Source organism: Falco naumanni, chromosome 4 (assembly GCF_017639655.2).
Source record: "Falco naumanni isolate bFalNau1 chromosome 4, bFalNau1.pat, whole genome shotgun sequence".
In the NCBI taxonomy this organism is placed as follows: Eukaryota; Metazoa; Chordata; class Aves; order Falconiformes; family Falconidae; genus Falco; species Falco naumanni.
The window spans coordinates 13,681,180-13,694,821 of NC_054057.1; the positions used below are offsets into that span (position 1 = coordinate 13,681,180).

General features: G+C 45.0%; 1 protein-coding gene across 6 annotated transcripts in view; it reads left to right on the forward strand.

The window, feature by feature from the left end:
* The first annotated feature begins 10,402 nt into the window (after positions 1-10,402).
* FAM126A (family with sequence similarity 126 member A) overlaps positions 10,403-13,642 on the forward strand; it is a 49,946-nt gene continuing 46,706 nt past the window's right edge. For 4 of the 6 annotated variants that reach the window (XM_040590263.1, XM_040590267.1, XM_040590270.1 and 1 more), the window contains exon 1: positions 10,403-10,515. The gene's annotated coding sequence lies outside the window, so the exon portion shown is untranslated. Of the gene's footprint in view, positions 10,516-11,569; positions 11,726-13,642 lie in introns of all 6 variants that reach the window. The other 2 variants (XM_040590264.1, XM_040590265.1) reach the window with 2 other exon arrangements.

The window sequence follows — 13,642 nt, forward strand, 5'->3', positions numbered from 1 at the left end:
CATGTAGTAGTAGTTATTGTAACTACTCCAGCTGTGTGGGGGATGTTCTTCAAAGAAAAGGCACTAATATTTCCTAGAAGTGTGATTTAACTTAATTGTTGGCTAAGTGAGGTTGTTTGAAGAAGCCTTTTGTAAAATTCTTTTGAAGCATCTTTTTTTCTTTTTAATAGAGGCATGCTACTTACTGGAGGGTGTGGTGATTTTCTTTCAGCGGTGTGACTAGAACCTTTCAGCATGTTTCTAAGCTGCCAGGCACTGACAGCATGTTTCTAGTCTGCCAACCCTAATACCTTGGGCAGTAGATGGCTGCTTTTAGCAGCAGTCATCTGCTGCCAAATTGTTTTGCCAATACCTTTCTGATTTCTGGACAGCTTGAAATCCAGAACAGGTGTGCTCAGGAAGTTTGACAAAAGGCACATCAGGCTTCCTACCCATTCGTAGGCTGAACAGCTGATCAGCATATCATGCATGGTGCTCTTCCTTGTTGGCCTCCCACGTTGCTGCTTTCCAGTTGGTCCTGCATCAATGCCCATCACTGTCAGTAGCAAGAGCTTTTTTTTGCAGTTTGAATCCTTCAGTGTATCTTTGCTTGTTGCCAAGTTTAAGATCCAGGGCCTTGCCATTGAAGACCCCTGTGATACCCACACTAGTCTCATTTCTTCTCCTCTTGATTTCCACCACCATTGATGCCAGCCAACTGCAATGATTCATTCATGTTATTCTTCTGTCCTCACCTTTTGCCGTTATTCAAGTGAATTTCCTTTGTGTGGAAAAATTTCTTGACTTCGTATATTGTGGTTTTCCTAAGAAATTCATTAATTTCAGACCACCTGTTCATCTGCAGGCACCTGTTGTTCTTTCTTTTCCTGCACAACAAAGAAAGAGGCAAACAACCAGGAGTCAAACCTTCTGTTAAATTAAAGCCTTTTTTTGTTGTTTTTTTTCTGGTGAGTCTGGGTTTGTGCAATGTTAAGCTGCAAGTTTACTTGACCAGGACTAGTTTTGTTTGGTTTGTTTTCATAGCAAAATCTGTCCCGGTGTGTGCATTTCTTTCCCGGAAAATACTGCTATAAACTTACTCAGAAGCAACAGCCTTATGCACCTTCTCCATCCCAGACAGGCCAAGCCTGTAGGTATCATCTGCTAGCATGCAACATTTGCCCTACATCATTATTCTTTGCTCCTCCCCATTGAAAAGGAACAGAGTGAACAGGAGGATGATAGAGTTGGCATAGTGGACCTCCTCAGGCTGGGAGGAGGCTGCCAAGGTGTGCCCATAGTCTAGCAGTGATGAATGGGCTTAAAGGAAGATAAAGGTACTTCCCTGCAAAATTTTGTTTTGAGAAAGCATCTCAAATGGTTGGTGGCTCCAGTTTAATTTGAGCAAATTGCAGAAACTTATTTCCAACAAAAGAAGGTAGATGTGGTGCTTTAGCAAACGTACTAATTTTAGCATTTTCTGCAGGTATTGTGAAGATCTCTTTGCATTTACGAATATGACGTGAGAATGTATCAAGAGTGTACACTATTTTTTCATGCAAGCATATGGTATTTTTATTGTGGAGAAAATTTAAAACCTTGCATGTGAAGCATTACATATATTTTCTTTTCAGTTTCCACTCTTCTGCATAACTGATTTCTAATATCTCATTTGTTTTAACAAACCTGTGTTTCAGATTTGCGTATCTTTGGAGTGCCACAATAATACATATTTTTCTAAAGTTAATGCTTATTTGTGTCTTTCAAGAGATATTTAACAAGTTTTCCTTTTCATGCAATTTGAATTATCTGGCTGGCCCATTTTTACTTACACGTAATAGGTGAGGTTTGAATCTTTTCCTCTAATCCTTTTTATCATGTGTCTCTTGAGGGAGTTGCAATTTAAAGTATCTAGAACCCTAACAGTGTCACGTTGTTTTCCACACGTTTCAATACTGTAGTAGTTCTCAGTGTGTGATTTTGCACCAACCCTGCTGATACTAGAAGCATTAATGCTTGGACAGAGAAATCTGTGTTCAACACTACTCCAGTAGATGTCATCATGACAATGGAGAATACTGCTGGGGATATTGGTGATGAGACCTCCTGTGCCAAGGCAGGAAAAAAGCTTTGCAGTAATAGACTTTGTTTCTGTCAAAACAAGGTAGTTCCCTCCATGCTTAGCCTTTATAGAGAGCTTTTCATTTCTGTAATGCTTTGAAAGACATGGTGACTATTAAAACACAGTTACCAGCCAGGTGAAGGGCTGTGGTCCATGGCAGTGGTGTCAATATGTTCTGAAGGTAGCCATAAATATATAGGTATATATGGACAGATGTGCATGTGCAATACTCAGTTTGTCAACTGCTTTTTTTCTTTTTTCCAACTATATGTTTTCATTTGTATGACATCCCTTACTCAAAGCCATCACCTCCTGTTATACTTCCCCCCCCCCCCCCCCCCCCAATCCCCTTCGTAAGTAATTTCTCCCAAGGAAAACTCAAATCCTCCTACTTCATTTTTACCAAGAATGAATCTCTCCACACCTGTCAGCACCCAAGCTGCTGGGTGGCCAGTCAGTTTTAAGGCTCATAGCTGCCTGAGTGAGCAATGGTTATTGAGTAGTGAGTAAATCCAGAACTCTACATTATTTCTAGGTATAATCTTAATCTCTCAGAGAACAAACAAAGGCAAGAGACAAGTCAGTCACTGGTAGTTTGCCACGCACAAGGGCTGCGAGGCTGCAACATACACATCTACAAAAGTATTTGAAAAACATGTTGAAAATGTGTTTAACTGTAGTTAAATATCTGATCTGAGTTTCTCAGGCAAGATCATGAAGTTCTGGTTTAGGAAAAAAAAAAGAGACACCTTTTCCCACCTTGGAAATCCCAACAGCTTTGATCGAATATGTGATACATATCTAGTGCGTGTTGTCCTTTTTTAATTCAGCTAGTGTTACACCTGTGTTCTTCATGATAGAAAGATACGTAAGTTGTCATCAGATAAAATAGAGCACAAGCTGAGCCAAGTGAAGCAAGCTGCTGAGCTGAAATGTGACTTTCTAAAAATCAACGGGGTGCAGCTATATCAAATAATAAGTCCATAATTTGAGTGTTCTCTTTTGTCTAGATAATACCCCTATGAATAATAAGTTTTTCTTCTTTAAAATGTCAGGCTTTGGGGAAGTAGATAACAAGAAAGCAGAGCACTAATGGCCTGATTAACTTGAGAATCAGCTTCTCCTCCTTAGTCCAGTCCTTGAGACTGAAGCCGGTCTCTGCAATCAACATGGTAAGTTCTAGGGAAAATGGCCAAATGATTAGACCAAATTTGTGACCTCCCACACTAAGAGGAATGCAAGTCTTATTGGCAAGACTTCTTTCATTGTTCACATTCTTAAAAGAAAGATGGCTGAAGTTTTGTCCTTGACTAGTAGAAAGGCTCTCTGCTGGCAGGAAAACAAAGTATTTAATCGAAACAAAGCAGCTGATGTTCTTGTCAGAGCAAGAACAGACATCTGTCTGTCTGTTCTGAGTAAACAAAACCGTCTTAGATAAAATATCAAAAACCCCTGTAAAATTCTGTTAAAATAAATGGGGTAATGAGAGTGGTGCTAAGAATGCACTTGTTTACAAGTTATCATCTCATCTGGGCACTGTCATAGTAGTACAGAATCAGGGGAAAAAAGCATGTCTTTACCCTCAGGAAATTTAGGGTGTTATATTATTAAAGTTAATAATTAAAACAAACTGTGAAAAAAACCACAGTAACGTTTTAAGAATTGGGAAGATGTAGCTGTCAACTGTAAAAACAGAAGACAAACTTAGCTATAATCTATCAGAAAAGGTAACAAAGATAACTACCTACTTTGTGTTTGCTTTGGATTCTGCTTCAAATACGTGAGTTTTTTTGTTACACATATATTCCTATTTAAGAATACTTCTGTTGCCATTGACAGTGTTCCCATACTTCTTCTAAAAGCATTTCATAACACTGTAATTTAGCACTCTGACTTCAGTTAAGTGTTAAAATACTCAGTCTGTAATTCATTACTTTGAGAGGGGAGAGTAAGCACGGCTGATAAAAGCCCAGAATACCAGAAGATAATCATGAAGAGAGATCACTCAGTTCTCTGTATCTGTCTTGAAGCAGGGTCAAATATGCCTAAAAACCCTGAGTTGATGGTAATTCCACATTTTCTTCCAGTGATCTGCTCCAGTTGTACTGCTATCTGTACAGTTACAGCTGTACTTCCTAATGCTTACTTTCTGTCTCCCTTGCGGCTTAGCCCTGTGATTTGTCACCCTATCTGCTTTAAAATAAACATTATCCTCTCTCAGTGTTATGAGACTTGGTAATGCAGCTGAAGCCTTAATTTTCCCCAGGGGAACTGCTTGAAATGTGGAGTCTTCAGACCAGTGCTGGTTCTTATACCCTGGCAGAACTACAGCTGGGAGTAGGATGGGGCCACGGCAGCTCAGCTGGGTCAGACCAGTAAGATGTTGCTGTAAGGCACACCGATGCTGCTTTTCAGAGCCGCTTCCAGTTCTGTATGGAGCCAACCACGGTACATGTGCTGAGGGCTTACTAGCACAGGCCGGCCGTCGGGGTGTCCAAGCAGGACATCAAGTGTCTCCTCTGGGCTAGCAGAAGACACATGCACTTGGCAGGCTTGGATCTAATGCCCTGGTTTTGGGGGGCTAATGGGATTACACCCGAAGGGAGGGCTTCCCCTATAAAAGCGTGTGCGTCTGCTTCGAGCTCTGGTGATTCCAAGGAAAAGCTGACAAGCTTGACCCCAGAGTGAGCAGCAATGACACGTCAGCTGGCAGCTCTGCGCCCAGCCGCACCCTGTCACCAGCTGAGGGAGGAAGCGACGCTCAGCCTCCTGCACGCCCTGGGCTGCTGAGCGAGGGCTCAGCCTGGCCACAGCTGCTAGCCCAGGGCTTCTGACAGGAGCCCCCAGGTGCCCTGGGAGCCAGGGTGGGACACCGGGTAGCCCGCTCACAGTGACAGCTGGCCACTCCCAGCATCTCCTGAACAGCCCCCGCAGCTCTGGGGCAGGCTGGGCCGCTCGGCGCCTGCAGTCCGTGGCACCTGTGGGCTAGGAATAACAATCAGTGAGCATCTGGAGAACCATGAAATGTAAAAAATATGTAAAGATTGGCTTTACATAAATTTTTCCCCTCATCTTTCTCCCTTTTACTTTCACAGCAACCCCGCCGGCCCTCCCCGCTCCTCCTTGTTTGCACAGCAAGGAGGAGCCCCCACTCAGGCACCACCAGCAGTTGTGGTTAGGGGGAGGAAATCTAGCTCAGCTGTGATAATTAAAAGAGCTGTGATACTTTAATTGAGCTGCTAATACCGGCGCACGGATGTTGCATAAAAGGCCTGGTGGTTAGCAGCTTTTCTTTTGGAACTTCACTGAGCGGGGAGGGCTGTAGTGCTGCAGGGGGAGCGTGCCACAGGGCTCCCAGGAGGTGCTGGGGTGGGGTAGACCCCTGTCACCTTCTTCCAGCTCCCCCTAACAAATACTGCCTTCCCTGCTCCCGTTTCTGTCACGATATTGTGTTTGACTGTACTTCTCACATGCAGCTCCCCTTTCCCCCTCCCTCACCTCGGGGGCTTGTTTCCAGGACCCTGGGCTGCATGGGTTTTGATGCAATGTTTGTGTCTTTCCACTCAAACAAATTAATCTTGTGGACTGCTGCACTCACAAACCCACGCGTGTGCTTTTAAAGTGTGAGGAAGAAGTAATGGATTTCCTAGCTCTCGTGTAGTAAGGATAGCTTACACATGATCTATGTTTATTATGATTTGGTTGCTACGTTTTTTAAATTTTGCCTTACATTAGTGGTACAGTAAGAAAAAGCTTTTTCTGTTATCAAAGCCTCGTAGTAGCTTCTCCTTAAAATTTATTCAAAATCAGGAGCTAGTACATTTTATTTTCTAGTCTTGTAAGCATCATCCCATAGTGCCAAATACTGATATGGAACTTACTGTTCAGAGAACTGGCCTTCAACAGCAAGTCTAACTTGGTTTTAAATCTGAGTTATGTGAATTTAAACTTTTGGAAAGCCTTTGAGTAGTAGGATAAATCAACTGTTTTGTTTTTAATTTTACTGTAGTGTTTTTGTAATAAATATTTCTTTGCAATATGGACAAATCAAGGCCTAGTGGTGTTATGCTTCTGTATAAGTTTTACCAAGAAAAACTAAGTAAGGAGAGCTCTTCCAGGTTGCCAGGAGATCTCCAGGTCAGTAAAAAGCATAAGATAAAAGCTATATTTAGATTAAATAAAATTTATCATCAAGTATGAGGTAAAGGAAATGTTTGTTTTTTATAGTTCTATGCCAATGTATGATTTCTTCTTTATTTTGAAGTTCTATTAAAAGGACTTTATTCAATCAATTGACAAACAAAATGTTTATAGAGGCCTTCTTTCTTGAACATTTTCCTTTAATGTGTTTTGTGATCATGTGAGAAATCTGAGACTCTGAGATCTCTGGTGTTTCAGAGTCAAACAGATGTTGGTCATTTCTCACATTCCTGGAAGATCTGGTCAAGAGCTTTCTGTTAGAGCAATTTTCTGCCAAAACATGGATTTGATAAAACAACTTTTTGTAGGAAAACATCAGTTTCATGTATGTTTTCAAGAGAAAGCTAGCAAAATATTTTATTTGTGGTTGAAACTAGAATATTAAGAGGAAAACCATAAGTCAAAACTAAACATCTGACACTGTCAATATTTTACTTGTTGGGCATTTCAGAGCTCCCAAAATAAAAATTGCAGAATTTGTGTTTTTTGCAGAAAGTGCTGACTTATTTCTATTTGAAAGGAAATTTCAGAATATCTGGTTTTTGTTTCTAGGTCAGCCTGACTTTCTTACTTTTTTTCCCCCTGAGTTTTTGCATGCTTTGGTTACTGAAACTGTTTTCATGGAGGATGTCAGACCAGAAGTCTCCAGAGCCCTCTGCATTTGATAACAAAGCTCTTGGAACTCTGATGACTTGAAGAAGGACTGGATGCTTCTTCGTAGTCCCAATTAGTGGAGTTATCAAAGGCTCTGTAAGAGAGCAATGTGAATTCTGGGCATCTTTGAAAATGCTAGCTGAATTTCTAATCAAGACTACAGGCAGCTTTTAATTCTGCAGTGAATGTTACTCCATCCTAACAAAAACAGGAGGACTGCTCCACAGTGGTGTTACTGTCCATCTAGCAGCATGCGCAGTTACGGTCACAACCAGCCTGGCCTAGGCTGGCACTGGGACAGAGGACCAACAAAATGTCACTTCTAGAGTTCTGTCTCTTTCCCTAAACAGTGCCCTTCTCAGTGTCCTGCAGGCTACGGATTTGGTATGAGATCAGATGACTGGAAATAACTGCAATTTTTTTCCAAAGGTCCAGATGTACTGTCTTTTAAAAATGGACTGTGTGTTGAATTGAGCTTTAAGAACATGGTCATATGACAGAGATTATGGTTGTTACGTATTTATTTATCAAGGATTTCTATTTTTAAAGAAGCTTACAGCTCCATTATAGTTCGCAATCTAAATATAAGAACTTATAATGAAAAGGCACCGAACAAATATAATGAAGTAGGCAGAATCTGTAGGTTCCAGATTATGTTCCTGAGCAATAAGAATGTTTTATGAAATCCAAAGGAAACTTCTGGAAGTATTGTTTCTGAAACAACACTGGCCAGCCCTGACTGCTGGGGAAGTGGAACAAAAGTTGTGATTCTTTGTAGCCCTCCTCTCAGACAGCAATTTGAAATGGATTGCTAATAGCAAAACCCCTGCCATAAACACAAGGCTAAAAGGCATTTAAGCGAAGGGCACATCTATGCACCGAAATTTAAACGCAGTAAAAATAAAATATATTGAATACAGTTTTGTGCATTTAGAATATTTAAGGCTAATGTGGTAAGAATGCCTGAAACACTAGAATATTTCAGGGGTTATTAAAATCTGTGCAAGTAAAGTAAGGTGAACTATTTTCTTTTGATAATGTGACCTGACATTGCAGAACTGTTAATGCATGTCATACGCCGCTTGTGAAGAATTTGCCTGCCTTTTGTTTGTGGATGATTCATTACTTTTTCTAATCATTAAAGTCATAATACATTAATAACAGTAAAATTAATAACTAATGACAGTATGATCTCAGTACATCTCTTCGCAATTACTGGGGTCACTTAGTATGTGATCTGTGTTGCAAGCCAGATCGGTACCCAGTCTCCCTCCTTACACTGGGTCTGAGGATGCAGGCTAACAAACTCCTCCTGCACTGCTTTATCTTTGCTTCTATCACTTGTTCTTTGGTCCATGCTGTTCTCAGAACTGCAGGACTAAGCAGTAAACCAGCTCAGGGAACGGAATTGTCTTTAAAAAACTCTCATTTTTTCTACTTAGTTCTCTTCAAACTGAATTGATTTCATGTTTTGGGTCACAAAACCCAGAAGGGTTTCAGGAATACGGACAGGCAGCAGGTGGGAAAGACATTGCGATGGGAGCTATGTATGTCTGCACTGTTGTTGGCAGGAATGCAGAGAAATTCAGATAAAGAGCTTAAAAACCCCCAAAACCATTAAGTGTTCTGGCTGTGATTCAGATGTATGTTGTTTCTAAGGCAGAAAATTATTATCTCACTCATAAAGTTCCATTTGGTTGTTCCTAAGTTTATGGCATTTGATTATCTTTCTTCATCTTAGTCAAATCATAAAGCTCTTTTACACCTTTGTTGGAACTAATATAATCTTTCTTTTCAGGAAAACAGACCTATTTTATCCAGTGTCATAGAAACTGATGCTGGAATGAATTTAGACCATAACACAGTGGGAGTGTTCTAAAGACAAATGGCTTAGTAAGACAGACATTTATATTCTAAAAGCAGGTTTGATGTATTATAATTTGTATTATAAAAGATCCTTGAAAATAACAAATACATTTTATTGTCAATAAGTTAAAAAGGTATACTAGGTATCTATGGAAATGAATGGTACGGTAGCGCAAGTCTAGATACAGCTGAGACAGAAAGATACGATGTATGTACACAGGATGGCCAGGAGATCTTGAAGGAATGCACAGAACCTGGCGTTTTCTCAGGCTGAAGGCTCCGGGGCAGTCAATAAACAGTTGTGAACACGTTATCTACCTGTACAGAGTCATCTAGGAAATTAAGACTGGTAAGGTATAGAAAAGCATGGCTTTTTAGCGAGTTATTGTGCAGGACACCACTTTGTGACAGCAGGCGTTGGTGGCCCTAATTCGGGCTTTGTCATCATTAGGTGGTGTTTGACACCGACCAAATCACCACCTCCTTGCCTCGGTTTCACCACGCAGCAATTAGATTACTGATTAATTAAATCTTCATTAATCCTGAAGATTACCTTAAGCATGTGCTTCTGAGGATTAAAACTTAATCCTCAAAGCATACTTGCAAAGAAACTCTGGTCCTAACAAGTAATGTAAACTGAAATTTAATTAAAACAAAAAGTAGCTACTTAGGCGGTATGTGGTTTTATTTCAAGATCATTCTTCGGAGCAATCCAATGATGTGGCCGACAGGAAAAAAAACCCGGGGAAAAAAGTACTTGTAATTGAAAAAGGCCTTAGAGTGCTGTGAAATAAGAGTTGTCGTGATTGCTCTGCTTTGGGAAGGCTGATAAGAATCCGGTAGCTAAATAATAATAAAGACACGCCTGATAAAAATTAAGAGGCGTTCAGTTCTGAGGCATTCCCATTAATGTGCCTGGAAACATCCCTTGTGGAGCCGTCAGCCAGCATAATCGTCTCTTTGTTAGGGCTGGGAAGTTAAAGGCTTTATTTCGCGCTACCGCCGTGCATCAGCCAGCCCATCGCCAGCCCCGTGTTTATCTCTACGCGGCGGTGGCCGAGGGCGGCGGCGGGGAGGGGGCTCGGACAGCGGCACCGCACCGGCCCCTCGCACCCGTCCCGCCCTGCGCGGCAGCTCCCGCCAGCGCTCGCGGGGCGCCTCCGGGAGCGGCCGCCGCCCGCCGCCCGGGGGGAGCATCTCCCCGCGGGGCACGACCCTCCCGGCGCCCCGCTCGGCGTCGGCTCCCCCCGCGGCGCGGCGGGTTGCTGCCCGGCGCAGGAGTCGCGCTCCCGATCCAGCCCCGGCGGCGAAACAATGACTTGCGCTCTCCCGCGGGGCTGCCACCGCCTCTCGCGTTTCTGGGCCCGCGGCGGCGGGACGCGGCGCTGACCGCCCCCGGGGCGCCCTCACAGCCCGTCGGCCACCACCCGCCCAGCGCCGCCGCCGCCCGCCCTCGGAGCGGGGCAGCACCACCCATTGGGGGAGAGGAGGGCGCGGGCGCCGCACGGTCCGCTCTGCCGCTCTATTGGCCGGCGTGACCGCGCTTCGCTCTCTCATTGGCTGCGGCCGCCGCCAGGCAGCGGCGGGGTCGGGCGGTGCCAGCCCGTTGCTGCCCGCCCTCGCCGCTGTCGCTCCCGGCGGGCGAGTAAGTCCGTGAGCGGCCGAGGCGGCGGAGGAGCCGCCGGGCGGGAGGAGTGAGTCTGGCTAACGGTCGTTCTCGCGGAGCCAACTTTTCCCGCGCGGGGTTGGGGCAGCCCCCTGCGCCGGCGGGACGGTTGCGGCCGTTGGGCAACTAACGGCCGGCTTGAGGAGAGCTCCTCCGGCTGCGGCGCGGCGGCTCCGTGGCGGGCTCCCCCGCCCCGCCCTGCCCTGCCCTGCCCTGCCGTGCACTGGGGCGACCGGCGGCGCGCGGCTGGGGCGGCCGTTACCCGCCGGGCTCGCGTGCGGGAGGGAGGGGGCGGCGGTGGGTGGAGGCGCGGGGGGCGGCTGGCGGAGTTGCCGCGTCGGGGCCGGGGGAAGCGCCGGTGCGCGGGAGGGGGCGGGCGGCGGACGGGCAGGGCGGGGGGCTGTGACGGGCTCGGCGGGCCCCCTCCCGCCTGGCGGGGTAGAGCCGCTTTCTGCCCCCGGCGCGGGCTGGGGGGGCGGCTCCGGGCACCGGCTGCAGCCTCCCCCCTTCCCGCGGGTCCCCCCGGGGCGCCGGCGGCATCCCGGCCGCGCCCGCCCGCCCGCCGCGGTCCTCCCGCGCCCCGTCTCTCGCTCGGCTGCCGGGCGGTGACCGGGGAGGGCGGAGCGGGGCAGCGGCGGCCCGGCCGGGGCCGGCGGGGCAGAGGTTACTCGTGCGGCCCGGAGGAGGCAGCCGGGGGTGCGGGCGGGCGGCTGCGGGCGAGACAAAGAGCTGCGCCCGCCCGTGTCCCCGGAGCGGGGCCGGCCCCGCCGCGCCTGGCAGCGGCTCCGCGTGTGCCCGCCGGCTCCTGGCGAGGTTTGGGACGTCGGGTAGCGGCCCGCTGTGAAATGCAGTAATTCTGACCGTCCCTTGTGGGTGCTTTGACCCCTGTCGCGTTGGCCGAGGTGCCCGCGGGTAGGGATGCGAGAGCGGGCAGCAACAGTTGCAGCTGCTGAGAGTTTGTGGTTGAGGTTCGCGAGTAGGGAGACCCGTGGGCTGCAGGGGACTGTGCTTGTGTAGGCTTCGGGATTTAACTTCACACGCGTTGAACTGAAGTAACTTTCCATGTGGTTTGTGTTTTAAAGGTAATAGTAAAAACAGAAGTAATGCCCGTGGACATGGCTTGTTCCCTGTAATCCCGGAAGCCATCACGTTTGTTTCCCATCCAGCTGAATTCGAACTTTATCCTGAATAAGCTTCTGAAATCTTATGTTCACAAGGAAAAGATTTGTGTACTCAAGGTTTAAGTCTTGATAACATTGGTCTTTCATAATTTTTAATAATACACCACTAGTGCGTGAGAAGAAGACTATAGAAGAGCAAAATATGGAAGTTTCTAAGAAGTGATTGCTCTTAGGTTCGTTAGCTGCAAATCCAGATTTGGTGATTAGTTGTGGGTTTGTTTGGTTTTTTTTTTAAAGGCAACTTGAACAAATGACACTCCAAAGAAGCAAAAAGCAGTTTTCTGTAGCAAAGTGTAGACTGGCATTGGCAATTGCTTTTCATGGCGTCTAAAACGCTTTTCTGCAGTTTTTCCCTCTAATAATGTAGCTAGATAATACAGTGTCTCTTCAGAAGTTTGTGCTTTTCACAGAATGCCTTCCTCTATGACTCTGTGCCTTGCTTTTGTCGTTCTCTCTGCTTTCCAACAAGTTCTTTTATGTTGTGAAAATTAAGTAGTGTTGTAAAGCGTAGTAAAATTAATTTCCAATTTATTTTATGTTCATCAGTGGAATACTTTTGGTAAGAGTAATGTACTTTGAAGCTGAGTTTTAGGTCCATCTGGCACTGTTCTTGGACATATTTTTTTCCTCCAGAGTAAGAAGACAATATGAAAATACTGCTTTTGAAATGCAAAAAAAAAAAAATGCTTCTCTTCTGTGATAATCTTTTTGTGAGGCAAGGTACTTCTAACAGGCCTTTTATCAGAGAGGTGGCAATTTTGAGGAAGTTCAGTGTTACTTTGAATGATTTATTAACTGTAGCAATTCACTTCCATTCAGTGTTGAGCTGTTTTAAAAGTAGGAGTTAAATTTATTCAGAATGCTTCTTACAGGGAAAAAGGCTTTCCACAGGCAGAACTTCTGCCGTAGCCTCCTGAATGGGAGGATTTTCTTTCGCTCGAGAGTGTTCATGGTAGACATCTACAGGCATAGCTGGGTAGTTAAGTCACTTGGATTCTAATTTTGCAAGGACTTGTGTTGTGAACAAGTGTATGCGTGAGATATTGCAAGGCTAGGCACTGCAAATGGTATGTGTCATCTGTATTTCACTTAGTACAATGGGGCTGACTGTAAGCTGGGAGAAGAGCCCATTTACTGATGCATATGGTATGACTGTATCAAACCTAACAGTCGCTGAGTTCAAGTCTAATTCTTAGTACATGTTAGTGTAAAACCCCAGTATTTTGAACCTTCTTTGTGTGCTCATGTCAGGAAATGCACTTCAATTAAATCCTGCCTTAAGGTAGGTGTTAGGCTCTCTCTTAACCTGTCACTGACTATAACACATGCAACGTGAAAATCACCTTGTTCATTCTGGAAACTCATATATGAGTTATCAAATGTTGGTTAATGTCTGCCTCTGTTAATTAGAAAATAAACATCTATTTTATGGCCTGACATGACACCATTTTGTTTCAGGTTGTGTGGAAGATGCATAGTTTGAGAAATCTGCATAATTTGTAAGAGGAAGGTCACAGTTCCCAGGCTTTTCTTTGGGACTAAGAGCCTGTGGAGTACTTCTATGTTTGAGGCTTTCAAATGAAACTTTCATGAGGCTTAAATGTTTATGTTGATGAGAATATTAAAATGCAGTGCACTTGGACTCTTGACAAAGATCACCTGGGCGCTCTGCAAACCTATAAAGCCTGTGTTGGGAACAGCTTAGACTTAAATCCGTTAGATGGATCACCAGGTCAGATTTCATTCCCAAGCCTTCACTTAAGCAGATGTGCTCTCTGCATAACCTGGTACGTTTTGTCTCATAAATACAAGCCTGGGTACAAAGTTTATACTTGATTCTGTCGTAGGATTCGTGCAGGTAGTTTTGTGGGCATAAATGGAGATTACATGTATGAATCACTGAACTTGTGTGTTACGTCCAGTGTTACCAGCCAGTCTTCCAGGAGCAATATGCATGAAGTTTAAGCAGGAGAA